The sequence below is a fragment of the Erythranthe guttata genome, chromosome 4 (genome assembly GCF_056151865.1).
Source record: "Erythranthe guttata isolate IM_541 chromosome 4, IM_541, whole genome shotgun sequence".
NCBI lineage: Eukaryota > Viridiplantae > Streptophyta > Magnoliopsida > Lamiales > Phrymaceae > Erythranthe > Erythranthe guttata.
This window is the reverse complement of record NC_142536.1, coordinates 15,795,054-15,809,731: the sequence shown is the minus strand read 5'-3', so window position 1 is coordinate 15,809,731 and position 14,678 is coordinate 15,795,054. Positions and strand designations below refer to the sequence as shown.

Sequence of the window (14,678 nt, the reverse complement as noted above, 5' to 3'; positions counted from 1 at the left end):
CAATTTCCAACCGTTGAGCGCCTTCAACAAGTGGAACGAGCTGCTAGCCATGTGCAGCACGGAGAAGCCAACCGTCATAGCATAACCAATCCACGTCATCATCGGGTTATTGTCAACTCAATAACGACACAAAACCAAACACAATGAGATAATTGATGTGAACGGTGACACCCACAACAAACTTGTTCGATGCTTCGGCCCACCTACTCCCATTATCAGTGAGATCTCCACACCCATTGTCACACATGCCACAATCACCTGATTCATATAAATAATAAATAATTTTTTTTTGTACAAAATTATTGATTATAAATATATATTGATGGAATATTTTTTTTAATTTTTTTGTATATAAGTAATTACCTGCAGCAAACTAAGTAAGAAGATGGCTCGTCCTCCAACTTGTGCTTCGGCAACCATCTGTGGACGCTCCCAACCAGCTTCTTCATCTCCCTCTCCCGACATCTCTTCGATCTTTTCTCCTCCTTTTTTTTCGATCGTTTCTACTTTTTTTCGAGTAAATGGACTTTTTGTCGCTCTCATTTATTACGAGAGGAGATTATGTGAGAAGAGAGGATACAAGCCATATCTTTATGACGATGTGAGGTTTCCACCTCGGCAAGAGATCGTTACGAGTCGAGGCGATTAAGTGTTAACACCACCAGGTTTATCGGAGCTCATATTTCTAACTTAAAATGGGGCTCTCTCCTAGCTCGCATCTCCACCTCGAACACGAATCTATGAAAGCTCGAACCTCTTCTAATATCCTTGCGAGATGTTGCTTGAATTTATGTCCGACGTATAGTTATACATGTGTGGGGTAAGGGACAATGAGTCAGATAAACAAATGTGAAAAACCCTTGAGTTCGGTTAAATTTGATTTTCGAAGAATACGAGTCGTTAAAAGGGGTTGATCATTTAGCAACACTGAGGCGCTTTGTGCAAGATAAGCAACGTCGAGGCACTTTGTGCGAAATAAATAACACTGAGGCGCTTTAAGAGAAAAAATGAGGCGGTCAAATTGCGCAAAAATGAGGCGTTAAATCGCACAAAATGAGTCGTTAAATCGCAAAAAATGAGTCGTTAAATCGAGCAAATGAGTTGTTTATTCGAGAAAAGAATGAGGCATTAATCGCCAAAAATGAGGCGTTAAATCGCGCAAAATGAGTCGTTAAATCGAGTAAATGAGTTGTTTAATCGAGAAAAAATGAGGCGGTCAAATCATGCAAAAATGAGGCGTTAAATCGCGCAAAATGAGTCGTTAAATCACAAAAAATGAGTCGTTAAATCGAGCAAGTGAGTCGTTTAAATCGAGAAAAGAATGAGGCGTTAATCGCCAAAAATGAGGCGTTAAATCGCGCAAAATGAGTCGTTAAATCGAGCAAATGAGTCGTTAATCGAGCAAAAATGAGGCGTTAAATCGCACGAAAATGAGGCGTTAAATTGCACAAGAACGAGGCGTTAAACACGCAAATGAGTTGTTAATTCGAGCAAAAATGAGTTGTTAAAATGGGCAAAAATAACTTATCAAATCAAACAGGTAAATTGCTAGAGCCATTCAAGCAACATGGCGAGATAAGCGCACAAGTCATACAATCAGAGAAAAAACGATGTAACGCAAAACGACAACACGTGAATAATACTCCTAGTCTAATCACGCCTTTTAGACTTCGGAGTAGGGGAGAGTAGTTGATACGGACCAAATGTCTTCATGGGGTTTCCTAATCATTTATTGGGCCTTGGATTGAGTTTTCACTTGTATTAGGCCCAAAATCATATCAGACCCAAGAAGAGGAGTTATGGCAAGTTTGCTTATTTCTTGCCCATCAAGTATCCTCACATATAAATAGGGAGTTACTCTCAACCTTTCACTTCTATGCTTTCTCTTACATATCACAATCGATTATCTCTGAATAAAAACTGACTTGATCGTCGGAGCTTCTACGCCGGGAAACCCCTCCGGGCGTTGCAGGTACCCCTCCGGCGGTATCCCGACAAGCTATCATCCAAAATATCTTCCAAGGATCACACGTCATCATGTCCACCATTTTGGAGCAAATCAAAATGTAAGCCAAAAATCCCATTAAAAAAAACATCATGAACCAAATCGAACAGTACATAATCCCAGATTCAACACAGTTCGAACAAGGAGAACTATATATATATTTAAAAAAAAAAGATAGAATAATATAATATAATATAATATAATATAATATAATATAATATAATATAATATAATATAATATAATATAATATAATATAATATAATATAATATAATATAATATAATATAATATAATAATATGAAATTAGTTAGAAGAGTTCAAATTAAAATTTAAGCATGGTCAAGTGCCGAGGGCCTAGGTTGCTTAAGAGTTGAACAGTGAGATAAAACAAAAGCAAGGTAGAGCATAAGCTGCGCAAGTGGAAATGAAATTTCCAACCGTTGTGCACCTTCAGTGTGTGAAATGTGCAACGGCAGATCGAATCTCGCCCGAAAACCGTAGATAATACACCTGCACCAAATTCGAACCAGACCAGTAGTATATATTTATATATGGTTAATGGTATACTTTTTTATGTCTTAAACTTATACATGGTGTTAATATATATTATATCCATTATTATGGGATTTGATTAAAAAAACGACTCAGATTTATAAAATTCTTAATGCCATTCTCTTATCTTCCAAGTGATCAATGTTTCTGCAGCTCTAGTATTGTTTATTTTTGTTTATTTTTTTATATCACTATTTCCAAGCAATTCTTGTACTTGTTATTATTAATTTGTATATAGTTTATTTTATACGTATCGATTTATTCTGTCAAGTCTATATAGTTTATTATATACGTATTGATCGATTTATATTGTGCGTAGATGTAATTATAATGGTTGGGAAAAGTTTATTTAATTTCGCATAATAGAAAGGCGTAAATAAATTAGATGGAATGTCAGACTAAAATTCAATCAAGAGAAAAATAAGACTAAAATTCAATATAATGAAGAGAAAAATAAGACTAAAATTCAATCAAGACAAAAATAAAACTAAAATTCAACCAAGAGAAAAAACATAAACGAAATTGAAAAGTGAAAACGAAAAATAACGGCAGCACGCATAACAAAAGATGGCCGATCGTCGAGTTAATCCTGGCCGCCTTCTACCAAACAAGAAATGTTGATAATGACAGAAACCAAGACGCATACGGCGTAAATAAGCGGATAGTTAATTAAAAAAAAATTCAATTTCCAACCGTTAAGCGCCTTCAGCAAGTGGAACGTGCTGCTTCCTATGTGCAGCATAGAGAAGCCAACCGTCATAGCATAACCAAACCACGTCATCATCGGGTTGTTGTCAACTCGATAACGACACAAAACCAAACACACCGATATAAATGATGTAAACGGCGCCACCCACAACAAACTCGTTCGATGCTTCGGCCCACCTACTCCCATTACCAGTAAGATCTCCACACCCATTGTCACACATGCCGCAATCACCTGATTCATATAAATAATAAATAAAAAATTTTTACAAAATTATTGAATATAAATATATATTGATGGAATATTTTTTTTTTCTTTGATAAGTAATTACCTGCAGCAAACTAAGTAAGAAGATGGCTCGTCCTCCAGCTTGTGCTTCGGCAACCATCTGTGGACGCTCCCAACCAGCTTCTTCATCTCCCTCTCCCGCCATCTCTTCGATCTTTTCTCCTCCTTTTTTTTCGATCTTTTCTACTTTTTTTCGAGTACGTATTTAATTTGATATTTGATGATAGTAATTCAGTACATATATATAGACCAATTTTGATTATCTATTTTTAGGTATTAATTTGTATCTTAGGTAGCATGACCATATTTTTTGAATCAACTTGAATAGTAGATTCTCCTTTTGATTTTTTGTTTCTTTTTTGGCATAGATTCTATTTCTAACAACCACAAATAGTTCTACGTGAATTATATTTGGTACGTAGTTTCTTAATTTTAAGCATGCGTGCATGGCATGGCAATTAATTTTTTTTGGAAAGGTATGTACAACACAAATTTACTACGCCGAATATGACTATAGTTGAATATGACTATAGTCAACTAGTTTTGGTCTTACAATATATACACAAATTAAAATGAATAAAATAGGTGTTGTAATTAATTATGTATGCCGTATTAATTAGTACCGACTACGTCTACTACATGCACCTTCCCCATGCATGCCATATTTGTTCTATAGTTTGAATTTTTCATGCAAAAGTATTATTGTATATTTTTCTGGAAAATAAGTAGATAATACACATGCACGAAAAATTAGTATATAGTACATATATATAAGCGTCGAAGCCCTCTATTTTACTCTCCATTTCCGTTTTTTCCTTTTTCTTTCTGCCAACTTCCATGTAAAACGACGCCGTTCGGTGAAGCTCCACCAATCAGGTGGCTTTCTTAATTTACTTTCCATTTAATTTTACTATGCACGATTGCAATCGGCCATCTTCGGTGGGCCCAGATGTTTTTTTATTCTTTTACAAGCCTATAATGCAAATATGTGGGCCCGGCTCTCTTTTTTTCTTTCTTTTTCCTCCTGCTTCTACAGCTGTGTTCTCCTCTCCCTTTTCCGATGCGAATGCTGACCACCGCTCCGCCCCTCTTCTTCTCTCAGAGCCTTTTTCGTCTTTCATTTCGATTTCCTCTGCCGTCCAATTCTCACAGCCATGGGAGCGGGAGGCCTGCAATCGTTGACTCCCGCCCACTTCCACTCCCGCCGCCGCCTCGTCCGCCGCCCTGGTCGCCGCCCACCGCCTCTTCCGCCAGCGTCGCTTCCCACCGCATCTTTCCTCCACCTGCTCCGCCGCGCCTCCTCCTCCGCTTCCAGAAATTCCGTCGACCATCTCAAGAATTCCCAGCTACCCCCTCCCCCCTCCCCCTAACAGCTACTTTCCTCCAAAATAAGAAGCAAATTATTCATAATTTTCTGTCCATCTTTTCTTTTCTTTAATCGGGAAGACGAAATCCAGACTTTTAAGTCTCTTTCGGGCCTAAATTGTCGGGGCAGTTCGATGAAGGGAGAATCGAAGAGTTCATTCATGCAAGGGTATGTGAAAAATCAGATGCTTGTTTTTTTTTTTTTTTTCTTTTTTTTTGTTTTCCAATAAATGATTTTTTTTTTTAGTTGGAGGATTAGATTTTTCGATAAGTGGGAATTGCCGTGTTGATTTGATAATCGTGATTATGTTCTTGTTTGTTGATTTAGAAAGGGTAGAGAATTTGACCAAAATCATGAGTTGAATATGATTTTTGACTTGTTCATGCATATGTGAAAATCGGAGAATTTGATTTTTCTTGTTCGTGATTTTTTTTTTTTTTTTTTTTTTTTGGGCTTGCTTTTTCAATAAGGATAGTGTGATTTAGAGTAGAGCCCTTCAAATTTTAGTTGGAGAGTCAAATTTTTCGATTAGTAGGAGTTGCCTTGTGGATCTGAAATTCACCGAAACTAAACCGAAATCAAAACCCGAAATCCGAAAAGCAAAACCTCGAAAATCCGAAACCTGAAATCAGAAAACCAAAACTCGAAAACCCATTTTTTTGCTCTGAAATTCAAGCTTATTTTCTTGTTTTGTTGTTTATGAGCTATACATATATTTTTTCATATATAATTGCAGTTAACTGGAACAACAGCTGGAGGTTGTTCTTTTGAATATAATTTATGACTTAATTGGGATTTAAGCAATTTATTTTTCTTTTGAATATGATTTTTTGACTTATTAGCATTTAAAGCAAATTTAGTATTCTATCATGGTTGTTCATACCATTAATGTTTTTAGCTTGAAAGTAATCCGAAATTGCTTGAGGTCATCGTAAAAAGATTGCGTTTTTTTTCGTCGCGTTTTCTTGACTGTTACGCAATATTCTTGAAAATTATGAATAATTTGCTTCTTATTATTGATTTAAATTCCCAACATGCAATGTTTGCTCACTTAGGTAGTTCTTCTGTGTATGCTTTGTACTGATATAAATTTTATTTACATTGCAAAACAGGTGTTTTGATTAGGCTAACATAGACTTACATCTGAAAATTTTAATGCAGTTTGGGACGAGGTATTCACGTAATGCAGTTTGATATGCTCAAACTCGGTTGGGGTCGTGTTTCTTCGATATGAACTGAGCCCTCTGATCAATGTTTTAGTTATGGGTTTTAATTTTCTATCGTAGATATGTGGAGACATTATTTTGTTCTGCTTTGCTGAAAATGATTAACTCATTATTTGGATCAATCATAATCCAACCATGAACAGCAGTTTAAAAACTTGCAAGCCCCAACTTACATTGCCCTCAAAGTTATCCGTACATAATGGGCAAACTGCCACCCCCCTAGTATATATATATATATATATATATATATATATATATATATATATATATATATATATATGGTTAATGCTTACTTTTTTATGTTTTAAACTTATACGTATGAGTATGACCAATATTTGGAATCAGAATATGAACTGAAGTTGAAGATTTTGCTTTGATCTCACTTCATTTTTGGTGCAGGTAAATTGATTATTTATTCAATTCCAACCACCACAATTCCAGGTGTATTCAATTATATTTGTGCAGGTAAATTGATTTTGCATCGATTTTTGTTAACATTTTCTACATGAGCATATATATGTATTTTTTTAAATTAAATCTCCTAACCTTTTTTTTTATCTCAGCTCTAGTATTGTTTGAACTCTACTCCATTATTTTTGTTTAATTTTTTATATCATTATTTTCACGCAATTCTTGTCTTTCTGTCATGTCTATATAGTTTATTAAATACGTATATGTGTGTAGATGTAATTATAATGGTTGGGAAAAGTTTATTTAATTTCTCATAATACATAGAAAGGCGTAAATAAATTAGATGGAATGTAAGACTAAAATTCAATCGAGAGAAAAATAAGACAAAAATTCAATCAAGAGAAAAATAAAAGACTAAAATTCAATCAAGAGAAAAAATATGAAACTAAAATTCAATCAAGAGAAAAACATAAACGAAATTGGAAAGTACTGAAAACGAAAAAATAACGGTAGCACGCATAAAAACATGCAGATGGCCGATCGTTGAGTTAATAATCCTAGCCGCGTTCTACCAAACAAGAAAGGTTGATAATGACAGAAACCAAGACGCATACGGCGTAAATAAGCGGATAGTTGATTAAAAAATTCTTCAATTTCCAACCGTTAAGCGCCTTCAGCAAGTGGAACGTGCTGCTTCCTATGTGCAGCATAGAGAAGCCAACCGTCATAGCATAACCAAACCACGTCATCATCGGGTTATTGTCAACTCGATAACGACACAAAACCAAACACACCGAGATAGTTGATGTGAACGGCGCCACCCATAACAAACTTGTTCGATGCTTTGCCCCACCTACTCCCATTACCAATAAGATCTCCACACCCATTGTCACCCATGCCACAATCACCTGATGATTCATATAAATAATGAATAAAAAAATTTTACAAAATTATTGAATATAAATATATATCGATGGATTTTTTTTTTTTTGATAAGTAATTACCTGCAACAAACTAAGTAAGAACATGGCTCGTCCTCCGACTTGTGCTCCGGCAACCATCTGTGGACGCTCCCAACCAGCTTCTTCATCTCCCTCTCCCGCCATCTCTTCAACCATCTGTGGACGCTCTTCTTCATCTCCCTCTCCCGCCATCTCTTCAACCATATGTGGACGCTCCCATCTCGCCATTTCAACCATATGTGGACGCTCCCAACCCGCCATTTCAACCATATATGGACGCTCCCAACCCGCTTCTTCGTTCTCTTCAACCATATGTGGACGCTCGTCTCCCTCTCCCGCCATCTTTTCGATCTTTACTCCTTTTTTCTTCGATATTTTCTACTTTATTTCGAGTACGTATTTAATTTGATATTTGATGATAGTAATTCAGTGTATATATAGACCAATTTTGATTATGTATTTTTAGGTATTATTTTGTATCTTAAGCAGCATGACCAATATTTTTGGAATGAGAACCATCAACTTGAGTAGTAGATTCTGATTTCGATTTTTTGTTTCCTTTTTGGCATAGATTCTATTTCCAACAACCACAAATAATTCTACGTGAATTATATTTGGTACGTAGTTTCTTAATTTTAAGCATACATGCATGTCATGGCAATTAATTTTTTTTGGAAAGGTACAACACATATTTCACTATTTTATATGGTAAGAATTGATATTATTATCATGCATAAATTAGAATTGTTTTTTGGAAAATTAAATATGAAAAATTAAATACGTACCAAAAGGAAAAATATGTGCCTATATATATATATATATATATATATATATATATATATATATATATATATATATATATATATATATATATATTACAAACCTATAAAGATGTAGTGCTCTGATGAATAGTGTCCATGTAATTACTTTTGATTTTTTTTTCACACAAAAGAGCCCTAAACGACGCCGTTTTTATTGAATATTTCCAGCCCAAACCTTTGCCGTAATTTACTTTCGATTTAAATTTATTGCTGTATTTATGGTCGGACCAAAATTAGTGGGGCCCTTCTATTTTTCGTGTTCTTTAATATCATCACCACTCGCACTCACGCGCTATACCCTTCAAATTTCACTTAATTTTTCTTGTGCTTTTTTTTTTTCAGTTTTCACACGAAACGACGCCGTTTTATATGAAACGAATAAAGGGGAAACTACAGATAAATCCCTAATCCAAAACTCAACACACAGATCAGTCCCTAGGTAGTTTCCCCAAGCAATTCAGTCCCTATTCACGCGTCTGACATGCAGTTCAGTCCCTAATGTGAATTTTATATATTTTATTATATTCTCTCTCTTCTTTTTCACTCTCACCCTTTTCTCTCTCTTCTTTTTCTCTCTCTTCATCTTCTCTTTCTTTCTTCTCTTTCTTCTCTGTTTCTACTGCTCTCTTTCTTCTCTATTTCTTCTCTCTTTCTCTCCTCTGGTTTCCTCTTTTTCCGACGAAAAAATCACTGTAAAACCCACCCACCCCACAATGGTTTCGAATCCCGGAAGGTTATTTTACTGTTGCCCACACCATGGCTACTCCCATTGGTGTGAACCATTTGAAGTTGGGCAAACTTTTTCCAACTCAAATCGTGAAGAAAATGAAGCTACAAGTGCGTCGATGAACCAAGTCCATCAAGAAAGTGAAATGAAGAATTGCAATTCTGAAGGTGGAGTAGTTCATAGTTTGATAGTGTTGAATCTAGTAATATTTGCAGTCTACATGCTATGTAAAACCTATGTACTGTTGTTTAATTAGTGAACATAAGAGTACAATGTATAAGCTGGTAAAGTTCGGGTTATTCGTGAATATAGTACGCTTTGTCCACCAAATAAGTACAATGTATAAGCTGGTAAAGTTCGGGTTATTCGTGAATATAGTACGCTTTGTCCACCAAATAAGTACAATGTATAAGCTGGTAAAGTTCGGGTTATTCGTGAATATAGTACGCTTTGTTCACCAAATAAGTACAATGTATAAGCTGGTAAAGCTTGGGTTATTCGTGAATATAGTACGCTTTGTTCATCAACTAAGTACAATGAATACACATGTGAAGTACAAGGGATTCGTGACTATAGTACGATTTGTTCACTGATAAAGTATATGTTTGCCATTTATATAGTATTGTTACAGTCTATATATTATTGTCGGGCCAATGCATCCATATGATCGCATTTTAAGACACAACTCTTCAGTTTAAGACTATTAAGAATGAATGGAGACAATGTGGGAGTTGATCAATATCGATTATGGTAACAATTGAAGAAAATATTAGTTTTACACTTGAGCATTGTAGACTTGTATGAATATATTGTATAGTATATGAGTATCATGTATGAAATTCAACATATTTATGGGATCTTGTATTCCAAACGCAACAATAATTCTCACCTACCTTAAAATAACCATCTAAAACATAATTTATGCATCTCCAGTACTTATTGATCATTAAAGCGTCAATGAAATTTGTACAATTCAATTCATCAAAAAATATGGTACGCTTTGTTCATCAAGTAAGTACAATGAATACACTTGTGAAGTACAAGTGATTCGTGACTATAGTACGATTTGTTCACTGATAAAGTATATGTTTGCCATTCATATAGTATTGTTACACTCTATTTATTATTGTCGGGCCAATGCATCCATATGATCGTATTTTAAGACACAACTCTTCATTTTAAGACTATTAAGAATGAATGGAGACAATGTGGGAGTTGATCAATATCGATTATGGTAACAATTGAAGAAAATATTAGTTTTACACTTGAGCATTGTAGACTTGTATGAATATATTGTATAGTATATGAGTATCATGTATGAAATTCAACATATTTATGGGATCTTGTATTCCAAACGCAACAATAATTCTCACCTACCTTAAAATAACCATCTAAAACATAATATATGCATCTCCCGTACTTATTGATCATTAAAGCGTCAATGAAATTGGTACAATTCAATTCATCAAAAAATATGGTACGCTTTGTTCATCAAGTAAGTACAATGAATACACTTGTGAAGTACAAGTGATTCGTGACTATAGTACGATTTGTTCACTGATAAAGTATATGTTTGCCATTCATATAGTATTGTTACACTCTATTTATTATTGTCGGGCCAATGCATCCATATGATCGCATTTTAAGACACAACTCTTCATTTTAAGACTATTAAGAATGAATGGAGACAATGTGGGAGTTGATCAATATCGATTATGGTAACAATTGAAGAAAATATTAGTTTTACACTTGAGCATTGTAGACTTGTATGAATATATTGTATAGTATATGAGTATCATGTATGAAATTCAACATATTTATGGGATCTTGTATTCCAAACGCAACAATAATTCTCACCTACCTTAAAATAACCATCGAAAACATAATTTATGCATCTCCCGTACTTATTGATCATTAAAGCGTCAATGAAATTGGTACAATTCAATTCATCAAAAAATATGGTACGCTTTGATCATTGACTGCAATCTTCTTTTACATCAATTCCTGCAATTACATACACATAAAACTACAATTATAACAAATACAACGTACTATAAAGTTCCACATGTCAATACCATCCAAAGTTACTCGTAATACCATTCAAAGGCACTAGTAATACTATTATGGCATAAGACTTATACTACAGGACCATCAAACATTATACTTCTAGTATCATATGTCAATACCATCCAAAGTCACTAGTAATACCATTCAAAGGCACTAGTAATACTATTATGGCATATGACTTATACTACAGAAGCATCAAACATTATACTTCTAGTACCATATGTCAATACCATCTAAATGCTTTCGGGACAGTACTTCGAGTACCCTGTGTCAATACCATCTAAATGCATTATTAATACCATTACTGTCCATGACACATACTATAGAACCAGTACGAAAAATACAATAAGCCTCTTTCCCATATCCTATATGAAACCCTTGTTAAACCCTTTGGGGACATGCTAATGTCACCGAAGAATAATACCCATGAGGAAACTGTTACAAAATCATGAAATTCGACAACAAATAAATGATATTTGCAAACCCAAACAACAGAAAAACAGATATTGGAACCGATTTAATGATTAGGGAAAACACCGAATAAAGTCGAGGCATAATACCCATGAGAGGATATGTTCAAAATCATGCAATTCTACAACAAATAAACCTTTTTGCAAGCTTAAGCAACACCCAAATGGGTCTGTTTCCAAGAAAATGAAAGAAAAAAGAAATCAAACCTTGTTGTTTACCCTGCTTCACCATTGTCGAGAAATGGGTTTGTTTATTTTTATTTTTCCTTTCGTTGTATAATTTTTCTGCGTTTTGTTGATTCTTCGTGCTTCGTTGTTTCTTCCTTCTTTGAAATGTAACGGGCAAAGAGCGTGTAACACAAACGGCGCGTTGGAGGTTGGAAATAAGTTATGTAAAATTAGTATAAAGTAAAGGGTATTTTAGTATTTGCACATTTTATTAGGGACTGAACTGCATGTTAGGCGCGTGAGTAGGGACTGAATTGCTTGGGGAAACTATCTAGGGACTGATCTGTGTGTTGAGTTTTGGATTAGGGATTTATCTGTAGTTTCCCCACGAATAAATCAGCATAAATTCCCTTGCCTTTTCACTTTCACCGGCCGCCCATAATTTCTGCTTTCCTGCAGCTTTTCTATCATGTCATCTCACGCGGCTTTTCAATCATGTCATCTCACTATTGACGTTTGTGCAAGAGGCTAATATTTTTTTTTCTCCCCATTTCACTTCGTTCTTGCTGCCTCTTTCTTGTTCATCTGTTTTTTCTCCCCATTTCACTTTTCTCTCTAGAAAATGTAAAACTGGATTTTATTGTTGTTATTATTTTTCTCACTTTTTGTAAATACTTGGTTTCTGCTAGAGCTGCCTTTGTTTTTGTTTTATTTTAGGTCCAAATTTTATGCCTTTGGTTTCGATTTTCCATTTTGACCGCCTTCGTTTTTTTGCAGGTTATTGGTGATGATCTTCAAAATGCTAATGGAAGATTTTCCCGGAAAGTTAGCTTTCTCTTTCTTTGATTACATATATGTATGTTTATTTTTTTTGTGACTGATCTCAGTTTTTTCTTTTGGTTTCGTATGAATCCGGTTTGGTGCCTTTGTTTCGATTTTCTCTTCATCCAATTTGTTTTCGTACCTTTGTTTTTGTCAGGTTCCTGCCATCCTTTATAATAATTTTCGGAAATGCTAGAGAAAGCAATTTTCTTTTCGCAAGATGAGTTATAGGTATATTTCTCTCTTTTTTCTTGTTTCTTAATGTATTTGTGCGTATATGTATCTGTATATATATTATGCAACGAATTTGGTTTTGTATATTCTGGTTAAGTGAATTTAATTTGCTTATGTATTTAGTTAATATGCTGATGTGTAGTTTAATCCTTTGTGATTATCTGATGCCTTGGTATTATGAAGAGAGTATATTTTTTTAAAGATCATTTAAACAATTCTTCCGTATCAATTTTAATCTTTGGTATACTTCATTAACTTCTTTGTGAAAGTTGAAGAGTTATATTTCAATACTATTGCTTGTGTGTTTGAATTTTATTTTTTATTATTTATTTTTCAGCATACGTGGACAAAACATGATTTTGTTTTGGAGTATACATGAACAAAACTTTATCTTGTTTTGATAGCCTTCTCTGAGAAAGGGTGTACTTAGATTTCCTAGGTGTTTGTTCCCATTGCAGGTCTTCCACTTTATTTTCACCAATGTTTGTGTCATCTCAAGGTTAATAATTTGTTTTTCTTCTACTGTGTTTATATTAATTATTTGGTTTGTGTGGGTGGAAATTTTGTTGAAATTGCGTAGCTCTTGTCACATAAATGGCTACATCTGCACATAGTACAAAAAGAATGAACTATTTAACGGAGTCTTTCAACATTTCACTTGATGGATCCCAATGCACGAATCTTATGTGTTTCGTGCACTTCTTTTTCCATTAGTCTTGTTTAGCTATTCATTTTAGTGTGATATTTGTGTATATCTTCATAATTTTTGTTCCTTATTTTTTTCTTGCACTTCTTTCTTGATTAATCTTGTTTAGCTATTCATTTTGGTGAGATATTTGTGTTTTGTAGTTTGAGTCATAGAATTTTGTGTTTTTCTTTCTTGAGTATCGGATGTTTTGTTTTTCATGTCCATTCTTTTTTTGTGTATTAATGGATGGAAACGCTTTGAGTGCAGGTATGTATGCTCTTATGGTAGGATGTTCGGCTGATGAGTTCTTCCTTCCGCCTCCGTCAACCCTCTCACTATGTCTCCTGCCTCCCGTCCAAATCAGGTAAAACACGTATAATGAAAGGTTGTAGTGGTGTTTCTAGGTATCACCCCTGTATTTGGATCTCAGTTGTTATGGAATAATTTTTTTTTTTGTGGTGCTATGAGTATTTTAATTTTTTTTTCGTGTTGTTTTACTCTTCTTTTTTTACCTGCATGTATAAATATCCGCTTCCGAATCCTTGACTAAATTATTTCTCAAAATTCACGTTCGAAACAGTTGTTATATGGTTAACTTTTTTTGGTTTTTTTTTACAAGGGTCTTCAAACTTGGTTTTGCAGAAGTTTCAATCAGCTCAAGCACATTCACAAGTATGTCAGTGATCTGTATCTGCTCAAAACCCAATTAGATAGAAATATGTGTTTTTGCTTCATTAGCTCATTTTGCCTTCTGTTAGACTTTTGCTGCTGATATGCTTGGAAATGCTAATAGAGACCACTTCGTGCTTACTCGGGCATGATGACCTATGCGTATATTTCACTCCCTTTTTATTGATACTATCTGTTATATGTATATATTTGGATATGTAATGCTATCTGAAATATGTAGCTTGAGTTCCTATGTAGCTGAGTTAGTTTGGTTGCTGATGTGCATGTCTTTGACAACATATTGGTGGAACTCTTTAGAAGTTAGATTAAAATGCTGAATTTTTAATTTATCTTGTAGTAATATGTTTCTTATTCTTTTATAAATCATTTTGCCATTGGCAATTGTACTTGTATTAGTCAGTAATGTTTCTTTCTTTACACTTGTTATATGGAGTCATGTAATGTGATCTATATTGGGCATTAAGTACCGCGTGTG

The 14,678-nt window shown here is 34.4% G+C and overlaps 2 long non-coding RNA genes across 23 annotated transcripts; both read left to right on the top strand.

The window, feature by feature from the left end:
- Nucleotides 1–4,375: 4,375 nt before the first annotated feature.
- On the top strand, nucleotides 4,376–6,283 carry LOC148771254 (uncharacterized). Its single transcript, XR_016030914.1, has 2 exons — nucleotides 4,376–5,085; nucleotides 6,079–6,283. It is a non-coding gene; the product is annotated as an uncharacterized LOC148771254 (long non-coding RNA).
- Nucleotides 6,284–6,457: 174 nt separating this feature from the next.
- Nucleotides 6,458–14,622, top strand: LOC105977453 (uncharacterized). 22 transcript variants are annotated; one of them, XR_016030908.1, is made up of 5 exons: nucleotides 6,458–6,608; nucleotides 12,547–12,594; nucleotides 12,749–12,822; nucleotides 13,781–13,877; nucleotides 14,133–14,622. It is a non-coding gene; the product is annotated as an uncharacterized LOC105977453 (long non-coding RNA). The 22 variants fall into 22 exon arrangements; XR_016030899.1 differs by having other exon boundaries at nucleotides 6,461–6,608; nucleotides 12,547–12,625; XR_016030898.1 differs by lacking the exon at nucleotides 6,458–6,608 and adding an exon at nucleotides 8,390–8,519 and having other exon boundaries at nucleotides 12,547–12,625.
- Nucleotides 14,623–14,678: the final 56 nt, after the last annotated feature.